Source organism: Heterocephalus glaber, unplaced genomic scaffold (genome assembly GCF_053883595.1).
Source record: "Heterocephalus glaber isolate CG9 unplaced genomic scaffold, H.glaber_assembly_v1.0 deba00001479, whole genome shotgun sequence".
NCBI classification, from domain to species: Eukaryota; Metazoa; Chordata; class Mammalia; order Rodentia; family Bathyergidae; genus Heterocephalus; species Heterocephalus glaber.
In genome coordinates, this window is record NW_028258316.1 from 4,984,444 (window position 1) to 5,003,692 (window position 19,249).

Genomic DNA, 19,249 nt, shown 5'->3' on the forward strand with positions numbered 1-19,249 from the left:
GCTCCTGTCCACGTCGCCTGCTCCCCTGTGGGTGCTGTGTGACTCCTCCTTGGACATGTCAGGCGTGAAAACCTCACTCACCTCCAGAAACTAACACCCTGCAGGACCAATGAGAGAGGAGAGGGCTCCGGGGTCCAGAAGTAGCATGTTCTGCTGCCCAGAACTGGGGGAGCAGACAAGGAAGGAACCAAGGACTCAGGTGAGCCTCCCTTCCCTCAGGAACCAAGGCACATAGCCTGGTGGTGGTCACACCACTGGTGCGAGGCAGGGGACTCACAGCCAGTCCAGGAAGGGCCTGCCGCGTGGGAGAGTGGTGGAGAAAGGGCGGAGGGCACGCATGGGCTGGAGCCATGTGTGGTCCGACCCACTGGGCTGTGTGAGGACCACAGAGTGGGACTGGGCGTCCTGCACAGCAGTCGCTGGAATCACACCCCATTGAAAACCAATGCATCGGAGCTGGAAAGGAGCCCTTCCTCCCGCGGTGGCCTCCCACAAAGCCCGACACTGGGTCACCTGGCAAAGGAGAGATGTTTTCAGAGTCCAGTTCCTTCCCCTAGCAGAAAGCGCGGGCAAGGACAATGGATTTGGACATGAGAGGCAATAAACTGACACCTGCCACAGTCAGGGGCAGAGAGACAAACTGGTGAGAAGGCATTGTGGCTTGGGCCTACTTCCTAAAGGAAACTGGAAGAGACCGCCGAGGAGGGTGTAACCTCCCCTCACGTCAACATGGCGGGATGGCTACAGAACAGCAGTGAGAAGAAGGCAGCGGGGCAGGGCGAGGCCCAGTATGAATGTGAACTCTGTGAGCCTCCCTTAGTTTGTCTGGTGAGAAAGGAACCCCAAAGCTCAAGATATAATCTTGACATCCGCCCTAGGGTGAATACAGTAAAGGGCAAACGAGGACAGGCCCCTGGGCTGGATGGAGACAAAAGCAAAAAGTACAAAGTCACCAACCACATCTCAGGGAACATCTGCAAAGGGAACAGGGAGCAGGGCAGACCCGGTCAGCAGAGATTGGCACGTACAGAAGAGGGGCCTGCCCATCCCCTGAGACCTCACTCCCTCCCATCCCCACGTGCCATTTTCTAAGAAGGAAAACAGAGTGAAGGCAGGAAATGTGAAAGATCCAGAATTGACACAAAAGATACTATATTAAGGCAAAAGAACACATGATCTTGCTGACTGGCAAGCTCAAACACCTGCATTAGTCACTGCTTAGTTGCTGGGACAAAGTTCCTGACATATACAACCTATGGGAGCAAAGGTTCATTTTGGCTCATGGTTTCAAAGGGTTTAGTCCACACTCAGTAAGCCAGAATGGACTGGTGGAAGTGTGGGGTGGAGAAAGCTGCTCAAGCCGTGGTAGCCAGGAAAGCAGAGAGCACAGGAAGAGGGCCAGGAAGAAAAGGGGGAGTTGGGGCCGGAGATTTAGCTCCATGGTTTCACCGCCTGCTGCGCAAGCACAAGGACCCGAGTTCGATCCCCAGCACCAAAAAAATAAAAAAATAAAGTAAAGAGGGAGTCAAGGCCAAGAATACACCCTTTGAGGTCAAGCCCTGAGCAACCCACCTATCCCAACCAAGCCCTGCCTCCTCATAGCACAGTCAGCTGTTAACTCATCAAGATGAACCCACTGATGATTACAGCACCCCCATGATGCCATCACCTTCCAAAAGCCCCCACCTCTGAACACACAAGCCTTTCAGGGACACTTTATATTTAAACCATGATACACACCCCTTTTACTTCTCCCCTCTATGAGATGGCAAATCAGGAGGAAGACAAAGTAGAGATTTTTTTTTTGGTACCGGGGATCGAACTCAGGACCTTGTGCTTCCGAGGCAGGCACCGGAACCGTTGCGCTAAATCCCCAGCCCCAGAGTAGAGATTTTTTATGCTGTAATTTCTCTGCACAGCTGGGTAGTGGCATATAAATCTATAGCCAGCCAGGCATGGTGGCTCACACATGTAATCCCAGTACTCTGGAGGGAGAAGCAGGAGGATCCTAAGTTCAAGCTCAGTCTAGGCAACTTAGCAAGACCTTGTCTCAAAAAATAAAAAGGGCTGGGGATATAGCTCAATACTAAGAGCCTGGACTCAACCCCCAGTATTAGAAAAAAGAAAAACAACTATAACCAATTACATTGCCATATATCTTAAAAAGGGAGAAAAAAACATACAAACTTGTATGTGTGTAGAATATTACATGTCATCAAATCAACATATTAACTTTACGTACCATTAATTCATGTGCCAGTTTAACCATGGGGTTCTTCTAGTCAGTATAAGATCCATTCTGATTTTAGAGAGTTTTTAAAAAATGTGAATAATGTACATTTAGAGTTGAAGTCGTTATGAAAAAATACAGAAGAAATTGCTAAGTAGGACTTACTTTCACTGAATGCCTTTCTTATTGCTTGAATTTTCTTACTAGGGCTATGTTTACCTTATGAAACGCACATGCACTAACTTCTATAGCATTCTCTTCCCTCCTTGGAAGAGATCCTTGTCATTCTCAATTTGAGGGGAGAGCCTAAATTCCTACCCAAACACATCCTAATTCCAACGAAGCGTTTCTAATCTGCAGACATGTCAATTCAGATGTCACCTATTGCTTTGCAACCTGGCACTGCAGAGTGTACCTTCTGGTTCCTCGTTCTATGATCAGAGTACATCTGTCCAAACTAGCAGGGTAAGGGATGCAGTGACTGTGAACCCAACTGCCCCACACTGAGCATGTGCAGACACCACAGCTTCCACCTCGTCAGCTCTCTAAAGTGCACAGAAAGGAGGCCAAAGAATACATTGCTGATTTCATGTTCCACACCCGAGTCACCCTTTCTCGGTAGCTCTTTTCTACTTTATAGTCTTCAAGTCTGTGAGTTTCTTTGACAGGCCATCCAGTTCATCTTAAATTCACTGAATGACCTATATTTAGAATGTCACTAAGGATATGGTGGTACACACCAGAAACCCAGCTACTGAAGAGCCTGAGGCAGCTGGATCACAAATTTGAGGCCAACCTGGGCAACTTAGCAAGACCCTGTCCCAGAAAAAAAGGGTCTCAGAAGATACAGTTCAGTACTCACTGGGTTCAATAGAAAAGAGGAAAGAGAGGAAAGAAAGAAAGAAAGAAAGAAAGAAAGAAAGAAAGAAAGAAAGAAAGAAAGAAAGAAAGAAAGAAAGAAAGAAAGAAAGAGAGAGAGAGAAAGGAGGGAGAGAGAGAAAGGAGGGAGAGAGAGAAAGGAGGGAGAGAGAAAGAATGAATGAATAGAAGGAAAAAAATGTTGCTGGCAACTGAAGAATACTGAAGACTGGCATATACTGAGTACTCTTATTAGAATACACTGAGGACAGAATCGCGGCTCATGCATGCTGGGTAAACTCTCTGCCACTGAGCCACACCCCCTCCCACATGCCAATCTTATGCGTGCCATGGTGGTGTGATGGTGTAAGAGACAGCCCCTGTTCTTGGCGATCAGGAGTCTACAGCCAGCTTCCAGGTGGTGTGGTGAAAGGGAAGTCATTGCATGGGCAGAGGGGCAGCAAGCTCTGTCACTGCCAATCTCTTCAAACTTGGCTTGGGATCCATTCTTGGTCGTGAAATCCACTACTAAGTCATGGCCAGCATTTATCAGAAGGGGATATTGCTCCACAGTAAAGGAAAGTATTATATGTGCTCCCAAAGCGAGCACTAAAGGAAAGTATTAATTCACAGACTTTCTTTAGACACACACACACACACACACACACAGACATGAGTGTCTGCGTGCTGCATGTACACATGTACACAGGTGCATGCCTGCGAGTAGTCAGCACTGACACACTAAGCATCCCTCATGCAGGTCATGTTGGAAGCCACTGCATTACCCTGTAGGGCTGCTTCCTCTTCCTTCATTTCCTGCCTAGAAGGCTTGCTGCTTGGGAGACTAGAGAAAAAAGCAACACAGATTTAGACGGTCAAAGGGAAAATACCATTGGGAATTCTTTCATCTCAAAGTAAGACAAAATAATATACTCTTAGAACACACTGACAGATAATCGTGCAGCTGGCAAATCTGCTAATAGAGAAGACATTTTCAAGTAGGAATTTGGATAATCCTCTTGGTGTTTGTTATAGTAAGATGTTATCTGTAGTTCTATTAAAAGATACCGATTTGAAATTCAGGCTGAAACAGTATATATAAACACTGTCAAAGGTTAAAATTAGATGGAAAGTTTCTCCCCTGGCAGCGCTCCACCAGACAATCTGAGAGCATGTCGGCATGCCTGACGGGCCAGGGTGCCCCAGCAAACCAACCCGACAGCCCTCAGAAGCCAGGGCAGCTGAGGGGCACGTGTGCAGGGCAGGGGATGGAGAGCCCATGCTGGGCAAGGGGGACACGGAGTCAGTGTGACAGTGCCTCCCATACCAAGGACCTGACCGTACATCCTGTGTAAATGGGAAAGTGAAGGTTAAGAAAATCCCTCCGCTGTGTTTGGGGTCCACCAGCAGGGTGTCCTGTGAATTCACCTTACGCTCACCAAGTGAAGTCACAGGAAGAAGTACTCTGTCTTTAAATCTGCATTAGTTTTCATCCAAGTTTCTGTTTAAGGCTCCCTTGGGACGGCGCCGACTCAGACTCACGGCATCTTCAGAATGACGCAAGTGAGGCTCTCTGCACAACTTCAAAACAGACGGAACCCGTCCAGGCGAAGGCTGGCTCCTCAGCCCGCAGGCCAAGGAGTAGGAGAGGGGTCTCCTCCACATCCTCTGTGCTCTCAGGGTCTCACACCCTCTCCAGTGAGAAAAACAGACATTTTAAAAAATGTTTTCTTAACTTGCTCATCCTCTTTGAGACCTCCTCTCAGCCAGGCAAGGCGGCGCACACCTGTGATCCCAGCACTCGGGAGGCTGTGGCAGGAGAGTCACCACAAGTTCGAGGCCAGCCTTGGCTACAGTGAATTCAAGAACTGCCTAAACTGCACAGTGAGGCCCTGTCTCAAAAAGATCTCCTCTCCACCTTTACTGCCCACTCAAAGGCCGGTCCACTTCTGAAACTTACTCACTCATGTGGTCAAGAAAGAATAGAAACAAGAAATCCAGCTGCAATGACTCCAGCGCTCAGTATCCCACACATCTGGAGTTCCCTCCTCAAAATATTTTTATCTAAATAGAACTGCCTGGTGTCAGCCAGGAGGAGGAGAGAAGGGGATGAGGGAAGCGGAGGAAGGAGGAGGGTGATCCACCTAGAAACAGCAGGTGCAAGGACAGGAATGAGGTGAACAGAGACAGGTCCACCAACAGGAGGAAGGAAGACGAGACTGCATCACATGCCTGGGGCCCGATAGCTGCGGCATCCCATATACTGCATTCCCAAGAGCTGGTACGGCTTCCTTCCTAAAACAGGCAACCAAAAGGCAAAGGGTGCTCCAACATCAACTGTGTTCGCTTTGTTTTAAGTAGCTCTCACTTATGGCCGCCCGCGTCGACACAGCGTACCTTCTGAGAACACGCAAACTGAAAGGCTCCCATGGTGCCAGCACAGAGTGGCTCTGCAAACACAAGGCAGGGCAGCTGTGCGCAATCTGACCACAGAGCTCCGGTTAAACGCCGGGCTCTGCCGCAATACCCGTCCGGAGTGGATGCCCCTTCCCCGTGTTCCTGTTTGATCCTCGGCCTCCTAAAAGCATCCCGAGCACGACACTGCTGAAAGCCAAAATGACTCCCGTGCAACAGCTCGCTTTACAGCATTTCCACTCGCCCCTGGTCAAGGCCGCTGACCAGCAAGTGCATCACTGCTGATCAGGTTCCCTAGAGCCATCAGCCCCTCCAACAGTAGGAAGACCACATAAGTGAGGTCCTTCAAGTCACACTGTGGGGGACCAGTGCCCTGAAGGCATCTCAAGGCTTTCCAGACTTGGTCCTGGAGGTGACACCGGAACGATGCCACTCAGCAGTGTCATCAGGTGAGAGAGGTTAGAGGGTGGCAGAGAGGCCGAGGAGGCTGGAGTTTTACAGTGAACAGCTTCACCTCTGTGAAGGATGACTGTTATTAAAATGTGCTGCAGCTTTTCCAGGATCCCACTCTCTCCTTGTGTTGATCTTCGTTGCCATAACTACCGCTGGAATCATCTTAACAGGCTGCACACACATCTCCACGGGGTCACCGCGACTGCAGCTGCCTGGGCCAAATGCCCTATCATCTCATGACAGGGGACTGTCTTGTGAGCAAGATATTAGACAGAGAGTCTAGGATGAGATTTTTATTGTTTTCACCAAGTTGGATTTCTCATCAGTATCTGATATTTAAATCTCAATCATAATTCTCGATTACCTACACTTTCCTCCACATTCATCACAAACTTTAATTTTCAGGAATAAAATGACAAATTTGCAAAATATAAGGAACTTTCCAACAATTCTACCTTTCTTTTTTGGTACCGGGGATCGAACTCAGGGCCTTGTGCTTGTGAGGCAGGCGGCACCACTGAGCTACATCCCTGGCCCTCCAACAATTCTAAACAAGCTCTGGAATGTCCTAGAGCAGTGATGGCAAACCTCTGGCATGCATGTTGTTTTTCTCTTAAGACAAATGATGTTGCTGTATGCGTGAGTTGTTTTTTCTAAACTAAAACCTCGGTGCTCAGGTTTAACTGCGGTGCTGGCACTCTGCGATACATAAGTGGGTTTCAGGCCGCAGTCTGGGCACTCGTTCATCTCTAAAAGGTTCCCCACCACCACCAGAGAGGTCACCACACACTTGGCTCCATGGTCTGTGTTTTCTCTCCACAGCAATCCACAAACACAAGGTATCGAAACAGAAGTGAGGGGATTCTGGGTCAAGGAGATGGACTGAGCCCGTGTGCTCCTGCCCTCCCGCCCGCTGCTGCCCTTTCTATCACAGGAAAAGGGCGCAAAGGGAGCCACCAAGAACAGAGAGCAGGGTGCGGGAGTCATCACAGAAGGGGCTTTGACAGCCTGCCGGCTTAGCAGTGGATGGATGAGTTCAGCTGGCAAAGCAGCGGAGAAGGCACGGGGCAAGTGTGTCTTGGAGCGGCAGGGGACGGAGGGGCCACACCCAGAGGAATCCCAAACATGAAGGCGGAAGTGAGGTGGAGGACCAGAAGTGGACGGGAAGTGCACAGGAAGCAGATGAGAACCAAACACACACCTGCCCGCCCCCCAGCATACACGGACACTATCCCAACAGGGAAGGGTTTCTCTCCAGAGACCAGCACACCTGGGAAGGTCCCAGGGCAAGGCACGGTGCCTCGAGGCGAAGCCCTGCTCATGCATCCAGTGCCACCACCCACAGGGCTCCCGCCAGCTCCCCTACACCTGTCACACTCAGGGACACACAGGTCACCAGGCTTCTGAGGAAAGCCTAGAGTACCACAGAAAAGACCAAGAAAAGCACACCGACACTGGATTAAACAGAAAACCCAGGAAATTGAGAGAATAAAAAAAAAAAGACAAGCACCACTCTTCCGTAACTCATGCCCTCAGAAAGATCCATAAAGATGACATGCCCAGAAATCCAGAAGGTGGTGCTTTGAAAAATATTTTAAAATTAAGAAAGATCTCTGCTAGGAAAAAACAATGACTTCTAAAATAAAAAATTTAGCCGGGCATGGTGGTGCACACCTGTCATCCCTAGCACTCAGGAGGCTGAGACAGGAGGATCACCATGAGTTCAAGGCCAGCCTGAACTACACAGCGAGCCCCTGTCTCAAAAAACTAAAATAAAATGAAATAAAAATACTTTAAAAATTAATAAATAGTCTAAGACATCTCCCCAAACCCAGAGAAAAGGGAGATCCAACAGAAACTTATCAAGAAAAAGAGCCTGTTGTGGCTTTTTGTTTTAGCACCAGGGATCAAACCTTTTCTTCCAACATTCTCTTAAACAATTACGTATGCCTTCAATGGTGCTTCACACACACCACCTTTTGGATTCTCACATGACCATCACAAATGAGATGAAGCCACTGGGCCCTCTGACCTGCCCTGACTGCACTTCCTGGTGACGCCAGCCTCCCCAGGGCTGCCTGCCCACCAGGGTGGCTCCCCAGACCGCAGGAGACCAGGGAGCACCGCAGCGCCCTCCCGTGGTGAACCTGAAGCCCCCTCTCTGGAGTTCACGGGCACACCTTGGACAAGGCTGCCAGGAGGGAGTGACCCACGTTCTGGGGCTCCGGAGGCTCAAGGCTCTCTGGAAGAGCCAGCTCTACCATCCCGAGCAGCTGTGCGGTGCCCCATGACTGATTCTCTACTCATTCCATATGTTCCCCACTGCTCCTTCTTGCATTGCAGGAATTCTTCCTTTTGGGGTTATTTTCTCTTTTTAATACTATAAAAGTTCCTTTGCAAGGGGCTGTTGGAGGAAAAAGCTGAGTTTTTGTTCATCTGAAAATGCCTTTTTTTTTTTAAAGACAGGATCTCACTATGTATTCTAGGCTGGCCTTGAACTCTTGATGCTCTTCCTGCCTCAGCCTCCCAAAGTGTTGGTATTACCGGTGCGTGCCACCACAACCAGCTGAAAATGCCATTACTATGCCCTCATTACTAAATTGTACTTTAGCTGAGTTTAAAATTCTAGGTGATTTTGTTGTTGTTGTTGTTTCGGAACTGGGGATCGAATTCAGGACCTTGAGCTTGCGAGGCAGGTGGCAGTAAAATTCTAGGTTTTATAATATTCCAACATCTTCTGCTGCCTACTGCTTCTGGAGAGAATTCTCCTTCAGTCCAACACTGCTCCTGGGGAGGTAATCCATTTCTGATTGCTGCTAAAATCTGCTTTTCGTCTTTGGTGTTCAATGATCTCTAGTTTGGATAAGACTTTTAAAAATTCTACTGGAGATTTCCTCTTATTCCTAAGTCTAAAAGATTCTTGCTTTCCAATATTTTTGGAAAACGTTTTAACATTAGCTCTCAAGCACCACATCTCACCTATTTCCATTGTCATCTTCCGAGCTTTTCATTCAGTTCCTTTCTGATTCAGTTTTTTATGCTATATTTTGTGTAATTTCTTCATCTTTGTCCCTCAACTTACTGTCTCTCTTCAGCTGTGTCTAACCTGTTGTTTAATCCATCCACTAAGGTTTCAATTTCATTGATATTTTCTTTTTTAGTTTTCCAATTACTTGTTATCTTTCTTTCTTTTTTTTCTTTTTTTGGTACCAGGGATCGAACTCAGGACCTTGCACTTGCAAGGCAGGCGGCGGCACCACTGAGCTAAATCCCTGGCCCTACTTGTTATCTTTCTTCATAGACTGGAGTCCAATGTTAACTATTTCACATTTTATTTTCTTAAATGTTTAAACATTTAAAACATTGAAACACTTAAAAATTTTATGTTATGAATCTTTTTATTTTTTTTTTTGGTACTGGAGATCGAACTTGGGACCTTGTGCTTGCAAGGCAGGCGCCAGAACCACTGAGCTAAATCCCCAGCCCAAATCTGATTATTTTAATATTTAAAGCTATACTGTAGTTGTACTGCTCATTTTTCTGCATTCTTATACATGGTTGTTTGTTTCCTTATGTTTTTAAAGTCTGGATCATGTGCTCATGACTGGAAAAGTTCCATCTGAGGAAATCCCACACTAAGTCTGGGATGAAGGTACAGCCCAAGAGGGTACATGCTGACTGCCGGATAACCAGGAACCCTTGCAGGCTAGGGTCTCTGTAAGGTGGTTTCTCTTCTTGGAATTGCCAAAGCTACAAAGGGTGGGCAAACTCAAACAGTTCAAAAGAAGGCAGGCTGAGAATAAAAATTATCCAGGGAGATTTTCATTCTTCCCACTCAAAGTGCAGGCTGAGTCAGACAACAACTTCTTTGCATACTCTGCTGATGTGTTTATTTTTCTAGTCTACCATTTTGTTAGAGATACAGTCCTTCAATTATCTCAGCTTATATAAGCTGTTTACCACGGATCCAAGATTTGTCTTCTGTTCCCCTAAAAGCTATTAAAACCTACTCTCATAGACACTACTACAGGACTGAGGCATTCCACTGCTAACTACACTCATGGGAAAGGAAAGCACGTGTCCTCACAAAGATTTGTTGGAAGAGCTGGCAACTTGTAATAATCCAGAGGGGAAAATGACCCAAATACCCATCGATAAACAAATTATGTATATACACACAATGGAATAGTACTCAGCAATACAAAGTAATAAACTATTGAAACACACGCATGATTTTCAAAACCATTATATCAAGCAAAGAAGTATACATAGCATCTGACTATTTTCTACAATGTTATATAAATGAAAACTAATTTTTGGTGACAGAAAACACATAAAGTGGTAAACAGTTGATTGAGAATGTAGAGAAGTGGGTTAGGGACAAATCATAAAGGGTTACATGGAAATTTTTAAAGATGATAGATACTTTCACTGTCTTCACTGTGGTGATGGTCATGAGTACATGTGTTCATCAAGATTTATCTAATTGCAGACTTTAGATTGCACACGGTGGTGCACTTTATACTCCCAGCTACTCAGGAGGCTGAGGCAGGAGGATTCAAACTTAGCAGGCTAGCCTGGGCAACTTAGCAAGAACTTATCTCAAAGTAAAATTTAAAAGGGCTGCAGATGTCATAGAGGGCTTGCTTGTTGGACATGTACAAGGTCCTAGGACCTATACCCAACACTGCAAAGAGGAAAAACAAAACAAAAAAGACATTAGTCATATTTTAAGACTCACATCGAAGTGTTTTGTCAGGCAGATTTTCAGGATAGCTAATCTGCAGGATAGCTGTCCTACTGCCAGCAAAAGCCTCCCTCATACCTGTCTGAAGAGGAAGTTCATCTATCAGGTCTCCCAGCGCACTCCGTCCCTAGGAGAGCACACAGTGTCAGACCCCAAGCACCTCGAGTCTCCTCCTCCTCCACACTGGCGGGTCTGGAGTGCAGGAAACACTCCTTCCGGGGTGCTCCAGACCTCTCTGGACACCCAGATACTCCCATTCCCACCTTTTCCCCAACCAGCCAGCCTAGTGACTGTTAACAACCAGTCCCTTCTTCTCAACCACTATCATTCATTCATTCATTCGTTCATTCATTCATTTTTGAGACAGAGCCTCACATTACGCAAACTAGTGCTTAACTCTGGGCTCAAGTTATCCACTTGTTTCAGCCTCCCAACTATTTGGGACTACAGACATGCACCATCACAGCTGGCTTAACCACTCTGATTCTTCCTACCTTTACTACTAACGTAAACCCAATCATGCCGAGATTCGAGTCCAGCATGTGGGTGTAAATCAGGGCCATCTCTGAAGCGCGCAAAGCCTTTTATCTGTGCAGACAGACAATAAATACTCGGCAAATGAATCAATGAACAAATGCTGGAATGGAGATCCTTCAGGGAAATGAGAGCGCAGGGGGGTGGCCTCCCCTTCCCAAAGATGTGCGCACTGGAGATACGGCCAGTCACAGTGCTTGAAGCATCCATTTCTACCCAAAAAGGCAGGTGGGCTTGGCTTCAACATTCAACAGGTCTTCACTAAAATACACTCATCTCCCTGCAAAGTTACACAGCGTTTTGTGTGTGTGCGTGTGTGTGTGTAGCACTGGAGATTGAATCCAGGGCCTTCACACTGATGTACATCCCCAGCCCCCTTTCTTTTCTTCTCTTTTTAAATTTAATTTTATTTATTTATTTATTTGTTTGTTTGTTTGTTTATTTATTTATTTTGGTACCACGGATTGAACCAGGACCTTGTACTTGCCAGACAGGTGCTGGGCTGCTGAGCTAAATCCCCAGCTCTTTTTAAAATTTTGAGACAGTCTCAGTAAGCTGCTAAGTTTCCCAGGCTAGAACTGAACTTGCCATCCTCCTGCCTCAGCCTCCCAGAGGAACAGCATTCTTTTTAAACACCAACTTAAAATGGTGAAATATTTATCCTGTTTCTGTGCAGACGTGTTTGTTTTTCTGTTAAGCACACAAACTCCTAAGAGAAGATGTTTGGAACAGCTAAAAAGCATAGCATCAGTTAATGTACATGAACAAGTCACAGTGCCTAAGAAAGCACAAATGTTATTATATTCTGACATCTGCATAACTTACTAAGCCAATAAAATGACAAAACCTTATTTCCCTATTTTCAAAAAAAACCAAAAAACCTTACAGCATGAATGAACAGAACATAAACTGGCACTCCAGCTGCCCCTAATCAACTCCATGCCCAATACTCAATGCTGACCTATAAATAATTTCATTTGGCTTTTTTTAAGGGAACGCCACCATGTGGTCAATGTTTTAAGTACATTTTAATATGAATAAAATGAGTTATACAATCTAACCCGAACAGACATAACTGCGTTTTATAGAGTATTTCATAGCAGGTTACTTTTGTAATGCACAAGCTTTGGGGTTGAGTCAGTGTCTGACCCTCTGGGAGGATTCACACCATAAGCATCCTTTCCTGTGTCAGTAAAAGTCACAGACAGCCGAGGGCTCACGGGTGCCACAGCCGTCACTACAGCAGGGTGGGTGCCAGAGAGGCGTCAATGGGTCCACACCCAGTGCTCCTGCTCCCTGGTCCTGCCCCACAGCGCCTCTGTTCCACATGAGACACAGATTACTTGGAGACTTTTAATTTTAAATTGTGTTTATTTAATAAATACATATAGCACTTGGGATGTGCATGTAAACTACCCTGAGTCATTTATAAATATGTGTAAAGCAATATTTAGAAAACACTTTGGGGGCCGGGGATTTAGCTCAGTGGTTTCGCCGCCTGCTGCGCAAGCGCAAGGACCCGAGTTCGAGCCCCGTCACCAAAAAAAACAAAAACAAAAACTTTGCACACAGCACTCAAAATACATATTTGAAACCTCCAAATAACTGATATTTAATATACCTCCTCCCATATGAGGGTTGGGAAATAACAAACTATTATAAACCTAGGGCTAAGAGTAAAAAGGAAGGGCCGCACTGGCAGAAATAGGACAGCACAAGCCCGAAGCCTGACGTGCGCTGAAGCGAGGCACACTGGGCTCGGCAGGTGAACAGATCTCAGATGGCGGCACAGCCACCCCGGGAGGTACTGCCCAGAGACCGGAAGGAAGCGACGCGGGTCACTCGTGACAACGCGGGGACTCCCCAAGCCACACACTGTGCAGTCCCACCGACAAGACACCTGCGGAAAAGGCGAACCGGCCACAGGGACTGAAAGCGGACTGGTGGCTGCCAGGAGCCGAGGTAGAAAGGGGCCCCACAGGGGCGGTGGGGTGACGGCACCGTCCTGTACTCTGAGTGGGGCCCCAATTTCACAACCGTCTGCATCAACATTCCCAGAACTGGATTCACAGAGGAGGCTGAGTTTTACCGTGATGTGAATTACACCTCAATAAGCCTGACTACAAAATTAAATTAAAATACAATAAAAGACCAGGGCTACAGTTGGACTCTCCCAATCAGATACTGGCGGTGCTTTCAGAAGCGAAGGAAGCTGCACTCTATAAAAGTTAAACAACAACTGATTGGATGGTTTCTCTCTACACCCGACCTGCTCTGGTTAGACCTTTGGCCTTTGCTGGCTCTCAGCTCCTGTGTGGGCGATGGAACCGCTGATTTAACTGGGCAGCCAGCGCCACTCCGCTTCTGGAGGGTTCCCGCTGAATCTTCTGTGCAGCCGCAGACATATGCGAAACAGTGCCCAGGGCCCGGGCCCCTGCGTGCCGTGGCCTGTCCATGCCGCCACTCGGGAGCAGGGCAGGCTGAGCCCACACTCCCTGCCTCAAGCTCTAACAGCTGCTGGGCCGAGGCGGGCTTTCCCCGGGGGTCCAATTCGGAGAGCGGCTGAGTACAGACAATTCCCTCTTCCAACAAGGAATAGCATCCATGGGGCATTGGAGTGGCTGCGTCAAGAGTCTCGGCTGTCACCTCGTCACTGCCTCTCCCCCTAGCTGGCTCCAACAAGCCATGGACTTCTGGCCCAGTGAAGTCGGGGCAGATGCAGGGGAACTGGGGGAACTGGGGGAACCGGGGGAACCGGGGCAGGGGTTTCTTTTTTCTTTTTTTTTTTTTGAGGATTGAAACTTCACCCTGAGCCACATCCACAGCCACTGGACCCTTTTTATTTTTTATTTTGAGATAGGGTCTTGCTAAGTTATCTGGGCTGAGCTCAAACTTGTGATTCTCCTGTCTCAGCCTCCTAGAGTGCTGGGACTACAGATGTGCGCCACTGTGCCTGCTAAAATGCAGGGTTTCAGGTGTAGGGGATGAGATTTCCTGGTTTAAAAGATTACTGGAAGTTATTTTTTCAAGCACGAGGGACTGAGCCATGGTCACTGTATACTGAGCTTCACTCCCTGCCCTTTTGAGACAGGGTCTGGCTATACCCTTGGTCCTCCCTCAGCCTCCCCACGTGCTAAGACTACAGGCGGGCACCACCCTGCCCTTCATCTCTTCCCCAACTCCCCCTTTCTAAGAGACAGGGTCTTGCTATGTGCTGCCCAGCTTGGAATCAAACTGGTGGCCTCACAGAAGGAAGGAAGGAAGGAAGGGGAAGGGAAGGGAGGAAGGGGAAGGGAAGGGAAGAAAGAAAGAAAGGAAGGTAGGCAGGTTAGTTGAACCTATAGATTCAAAAATTTTTAACTGTTGGGAGCCTGAGGCAGGAGGACCCTGTGAGCCTACCAGGTATTTCTGTTATTCTTGTTTGCAGTTACTGGGGATTGAACCCAGGGTCTTCTTGCCAAGCTACATCTCCAGCCCCTTTTTAACTTTAATTTTGAGACAGGCTCTTACTAATTGTTAAGTTACCCAGGCTGGAATTGAACTTGGGATCCTCCTGCCTCAGCCTCCCAGAGTGCTAGGATTACAGCTGTCCCCATTACACTTAGCTTCACTTTTTTCTATGCAATTTACATATTAATTAAAGCAAATAACTTGTTCAAGAGCCTTCCCTTACTCTGAACTCTAAGGGCCGTGTTGAGTTAGGAGGTATATTTTAACGCCTTCTGTGCGGAGATGCCCACCTGTGAACGGTGTGTCCGCGTGGGTGTGAGTGTGTGATGAGCACGTGGGACTGTTTGGGAGAGTTGGACTGGGGCTGGTTTGAGGAGCCAAATGTGCTTCTTCCTTACACAACCTGCAGCTCTTCCAGAACTAAACCCTGGCGCTGGGTATGAAGCGGGACCCCGGGGACTCTGAGGCCACTGAGTCCTGGAGAAAGGGACCCCCAACAGACACCCCAGCCGGTGCCCTTGTAGCAGAGACAAATGAGCGAGATGGGGCCCATGGTGGTGCTGTAATGGGATTACACACGCAGGGGCTGAGGAGCTAGCACTGGCTTGGGCCTCTGCCCTGTGGGCACGGGGCGTGGAGAGGGCAGGTGTGGAGAGCGCATACCAGGCAGGGCCTGCTGTGCTGACACTGAAGCCCAGAGGACCAGGTGTAGCCCTTGGGGGGTGTGGGGAGGCCCTGAGGGGACCCCACTGCGGACAGAAGCCCTGGAGTGAAGAGATCTGCAGCCAGGTGTCTTCGGTGAAGGTGAGCGGGCCCAGGTGGCCACAGGGGGTTGGAGTGGAGACACAGCTGTGGGGCAGTGGGCAGAGCGCCGGCTGCTGCATCAGCGGTGTGGGCGTGAGGGCCGGGTACGGGTCCAGAATGCCCTGGTCACAGGCTGTCGCCCGCTCTCTGGGGCACCGGGCCTCACAATCGGCAGCACCAGAACGTGAGGCAGAGGTCTGAGAGCCATCAGCGACAGGCAAGGCCCTGACATGCCCGACTGCTGCGTCTCCATCCACGGGCCAGCTCTCCCCGGAGTCCTGGTGGCTGCTTCCTGTCTTGGCTGCCTTCTGCACCTTCCCCCTCCTCTCCACGGGGTCCCCTCATCCTTTTGCTCTCCAAGCCAAGGGAGGGGTGTGTGTCCTGCACCCAAGCCCCAGTCCCCACTGCAGTAACGGGGGCTGTTCCAGTTACTGGGCACAACTGCGACCACACTGGCAGGGCGTGGGGGAGGCTGAGGGTGCTCGGTGTGTCCGGAGAATACCGTGGCCACATTCTCCTGAGTACCATGGCAGCCGCCGGGCCTCGCCATGGGAAGCCCCTGGGAAAGTGGGTGTGGGCGATGACCCACACCCACTCGCTCACCGTTCTGCCAAGCACAGTCTGATGACTGCCCAATTCCCTGCTTTCTCTTTTCTCTCCCCGGGGAGCACTCAAGGGGAAAGCAACACCCTGCTCTCCGGACTGTGTCCTGCCCGATCCTGCTGACGAGCGTTGTTCCCACCAAGCCTCACAGACGAGCTGTTCGTCTGGTAAATGCCAGGGCTGGGGAACGTGCCAGAGGACCGAGCCACACTGCATGCACAGAAGCTTTCAAAATCTCCCCATCTGTTAAAGCAGTAGAGGAATGTAGGCGGGATGCTCAGGGTCTATGGACAGGCTAGAAAAGCAGGCTGTCAGGTCCACAGTGCTCTCTGGCCCCAGTGACCTCTAGTTCCTCTTTCGTGAGAAGACAGTGATCCTGGCTACCTGAAAGGCTGAGGCAGGAGGGTTGCAAGTTCAAGGCCAGTCTTGGCAACTTAATCAGATCCTGTCTCAAAAGGAAGTTTTTTAAAGGGCTGGGGATGTGGCTCAGCACTAAAGCACTTGCCTAGCATGTGTGAGGTCCTGGGCTCAAGCCTCAGTACCAGAGGGAAAAAGAAAAGGAAAGAAGAAAAGAGAAAGAAAAGGGTTGCTAACTGCACTTCCGGCCTCTGAAATGATAGCATCCATCCCAACCTAAGGTGTCGGTGACACAAAACACAACGTACTTAACCGACACTGATGGCCGAGCAGAGCAGAGCAGACCTGGTGCCAACAGGAACAGGAAATCTGCACAGTCTCCAAGTTTTGCAGATGCGTTCAGCAGAGTAAGGACCCGACACTGCTAACTAAACTAAATATACTGTCACAGCCAGAAAAGCAGAGCACACCCCCACAGTGAGGAGAGAGCCTCCATGCGCGAAGAGGCCAGTGTGGAGCTGAGTCCTGGCCAGAGACTTGAAGGTATTTGCTGCCCCCAGCAAACAAAACACCCTGAAGCACTCCAGGCAGCCGTGGGACACAAACCCTCACTGCACAGAAGACAGGCCCTCTGCAGAGCAGGCTCACCCCTCCCCAGGGTGTCGGGGTGACCCACAGGGCACCACAGGGTAGCACCCTTTCTGCCCTCGGCCCAGGCTCCCCCAGCACCCTTCCTGGGGCGGCCCCTTCCTGGGGCGGCCCCTTCCCGGCTCTGGCCCCTGCCCCTGTGGCTGGGTGCCGGCAGAAGAGGAGGCAGCGGCAGTGGTAATAAATCACAACTGTGATTAAGATCTTCTGAGAGCTTACTATGCACCAGAACTTTCCTGGCTCTCTAGAGGTATTACTGCATTTGGTCTTCACCACAAACCAGGGATGGAGGTGCCCTACCATGCTCACTTCACAGTGTCACAGCCAGTATCCAAGAGGGTCCCCACGATGTCCAGAGCACTCACTTAGCAAGTGCCCTCCCTCACTGGAGAGGGCTGACTAGGACCTGCAGTGACTTCTGAGGCGCCTCAGAGGACACACAGGAGCCAGCAGAGAAGACAGCCTGGCCCGCCAGCCCTGGGAGCAGCCAGGATGGAAGCAGGTCCCAGCCCCAGGCAAGCCCTCAGGGGACCACAAGCTAAGCCACTTCTGAGTTCTGGACCCACAGACACTGGGAGATAGTAAGGATTTATTGTTTTAAGTCACTATTTTTGAGATGGTTTTGTTATGCGGAAACAGATAATTAGTGCTGAGGGGACTCGGAGTGTGACTCACGGCAATACAACTGGATGGAGTTAGAAACAGGACCCTAACTTCACAGCCTAAGCTTTGAGGGTGTGTGCATGCACATGCATGCATAGGACTGGGACCTGGACCCAGGGTCTCCCACATGCTAGACAAGTGTTGTACCATTGAGCTACATCACAACCCTCAGAGCCTCAGCTCTTGACTGCTGGAAGAACATGCAGACTCCTCTGCAGAAGCGCGGATTCCCCAACAGACCTCACCAGGACAGGAACTGTCACTGGGTTTTCTTTCTAATGCTGTAACCTCACCGAACACCAGTATGATATCCCCAGCATACTACAAGCGTCATGTCAAAAGAATAAATAAATTGCCGGGGATTTAGCTCAGTGGTTCCATTGCCTGTCTCGAAAGCACAAGGACCTGAGTTCGATCCCCAGTAACAACAACAACAAAAAAGAATAAATAAATGACATGAATGAAATGAAAAGAATCACAAACATTAAGGGCAGATGGTGGAATTATGGGTAATACATCCTACTTTATACTCTGCTAAATTAAAACATGATTCTATAATGTACATGTATTACAAGGTTCACTTCACTTCCATTCAGTTCCAACAGGGATATGAATGATAAGAAAGCCAATCATCCAAATGTGTCAGGGCAGGGGAAGAAGAGGTGCAAAGGCCTTGGGGTTGAGACACATTCTGGCTGTCAGATTTTAGCAAAAGAAGGCAGGGCCGGTGTGGCTGTGAAGTGACCCTGGGATGCAGGTCAGATCTTGGTTGGGAATCTGGATTTAGCTGAAGTGGAAGGGGAGGTTACTAGAGGGCTTTAGCAGGGAAGCACTGTGATCTCATTTGCATTCCTGAGAGATTATTCAGGTTTCTGTACGGAAAGTGAGCTGTGGAGTAGAAAACTGCAAGCAGGAGTATCCCTGCGGAGCCTCTGCACAAACCCAGAGGAAGGGACAGAGGCAACAATCCACACCTACAAAGCACCTCACAATCCCTGGCACTCATGCACCCAACAACTGTCATCTTTTTCTTTGTAAATGCTTAGTTTGAAATCATTACAAACAAATTTCTCAAAAGCACACACCCATGCATACAATGCAAAACTCAAAATGACCACATTCTAGAGGAAGGGGCAAGGAAGAAGAATGCTCACAACATGTCATCATGTTTTTTTTAAGAAGGAACTGAACCAAACCAGCACATCAACTGTGAACACTTGTGCATGAGACAGTGTGGCCGTCAGCAGGGAAGCTGATCTGAGAGGCTGTCCCAAGGTGGGTTCCTCTAGCCATGAGGCTCTGTGTGACTTTTGCTTTCTTTGCTATTTCTTTCTATACTTCTGAATTTTCTTTTAAAATAATAAGCATTGGGCCAGGGATTTAGCTCAGTGGTTTTGCCACCTACTGTGCAAGTGCAAGGACCCTAGTTCAATCCCCGGTACAAAAATATAATAATAATAATAATAATAATAATAATAAAATAATAA

The 19,249-nt window shown here is 48.7% G+C and overlaps 1 protein-coding gene and 1 pseudogene across 2 annotated transcripts in view; one reads left to right on the plus strand and one right to left on the minus strand.

Annotated features, from left to right (window-relative positions):
• The window catches only part of Abl1 (ABL proto-oncogene 1, non-receptor tyrosine kinase), a 152,644-nt gene that overhangs the window by 94,760 nt on the left and 38,635 nt on the right, over window positions 1-19,249 (minus strand). The window lies entirely within an intron of this gene.
• Window positions 730-19,249, plus strand: part of LOC101698231 (elongation factor 1-beta pseudogene) — a 37,761-nt pseudogene continuing 19,241 nt past the window's right edge.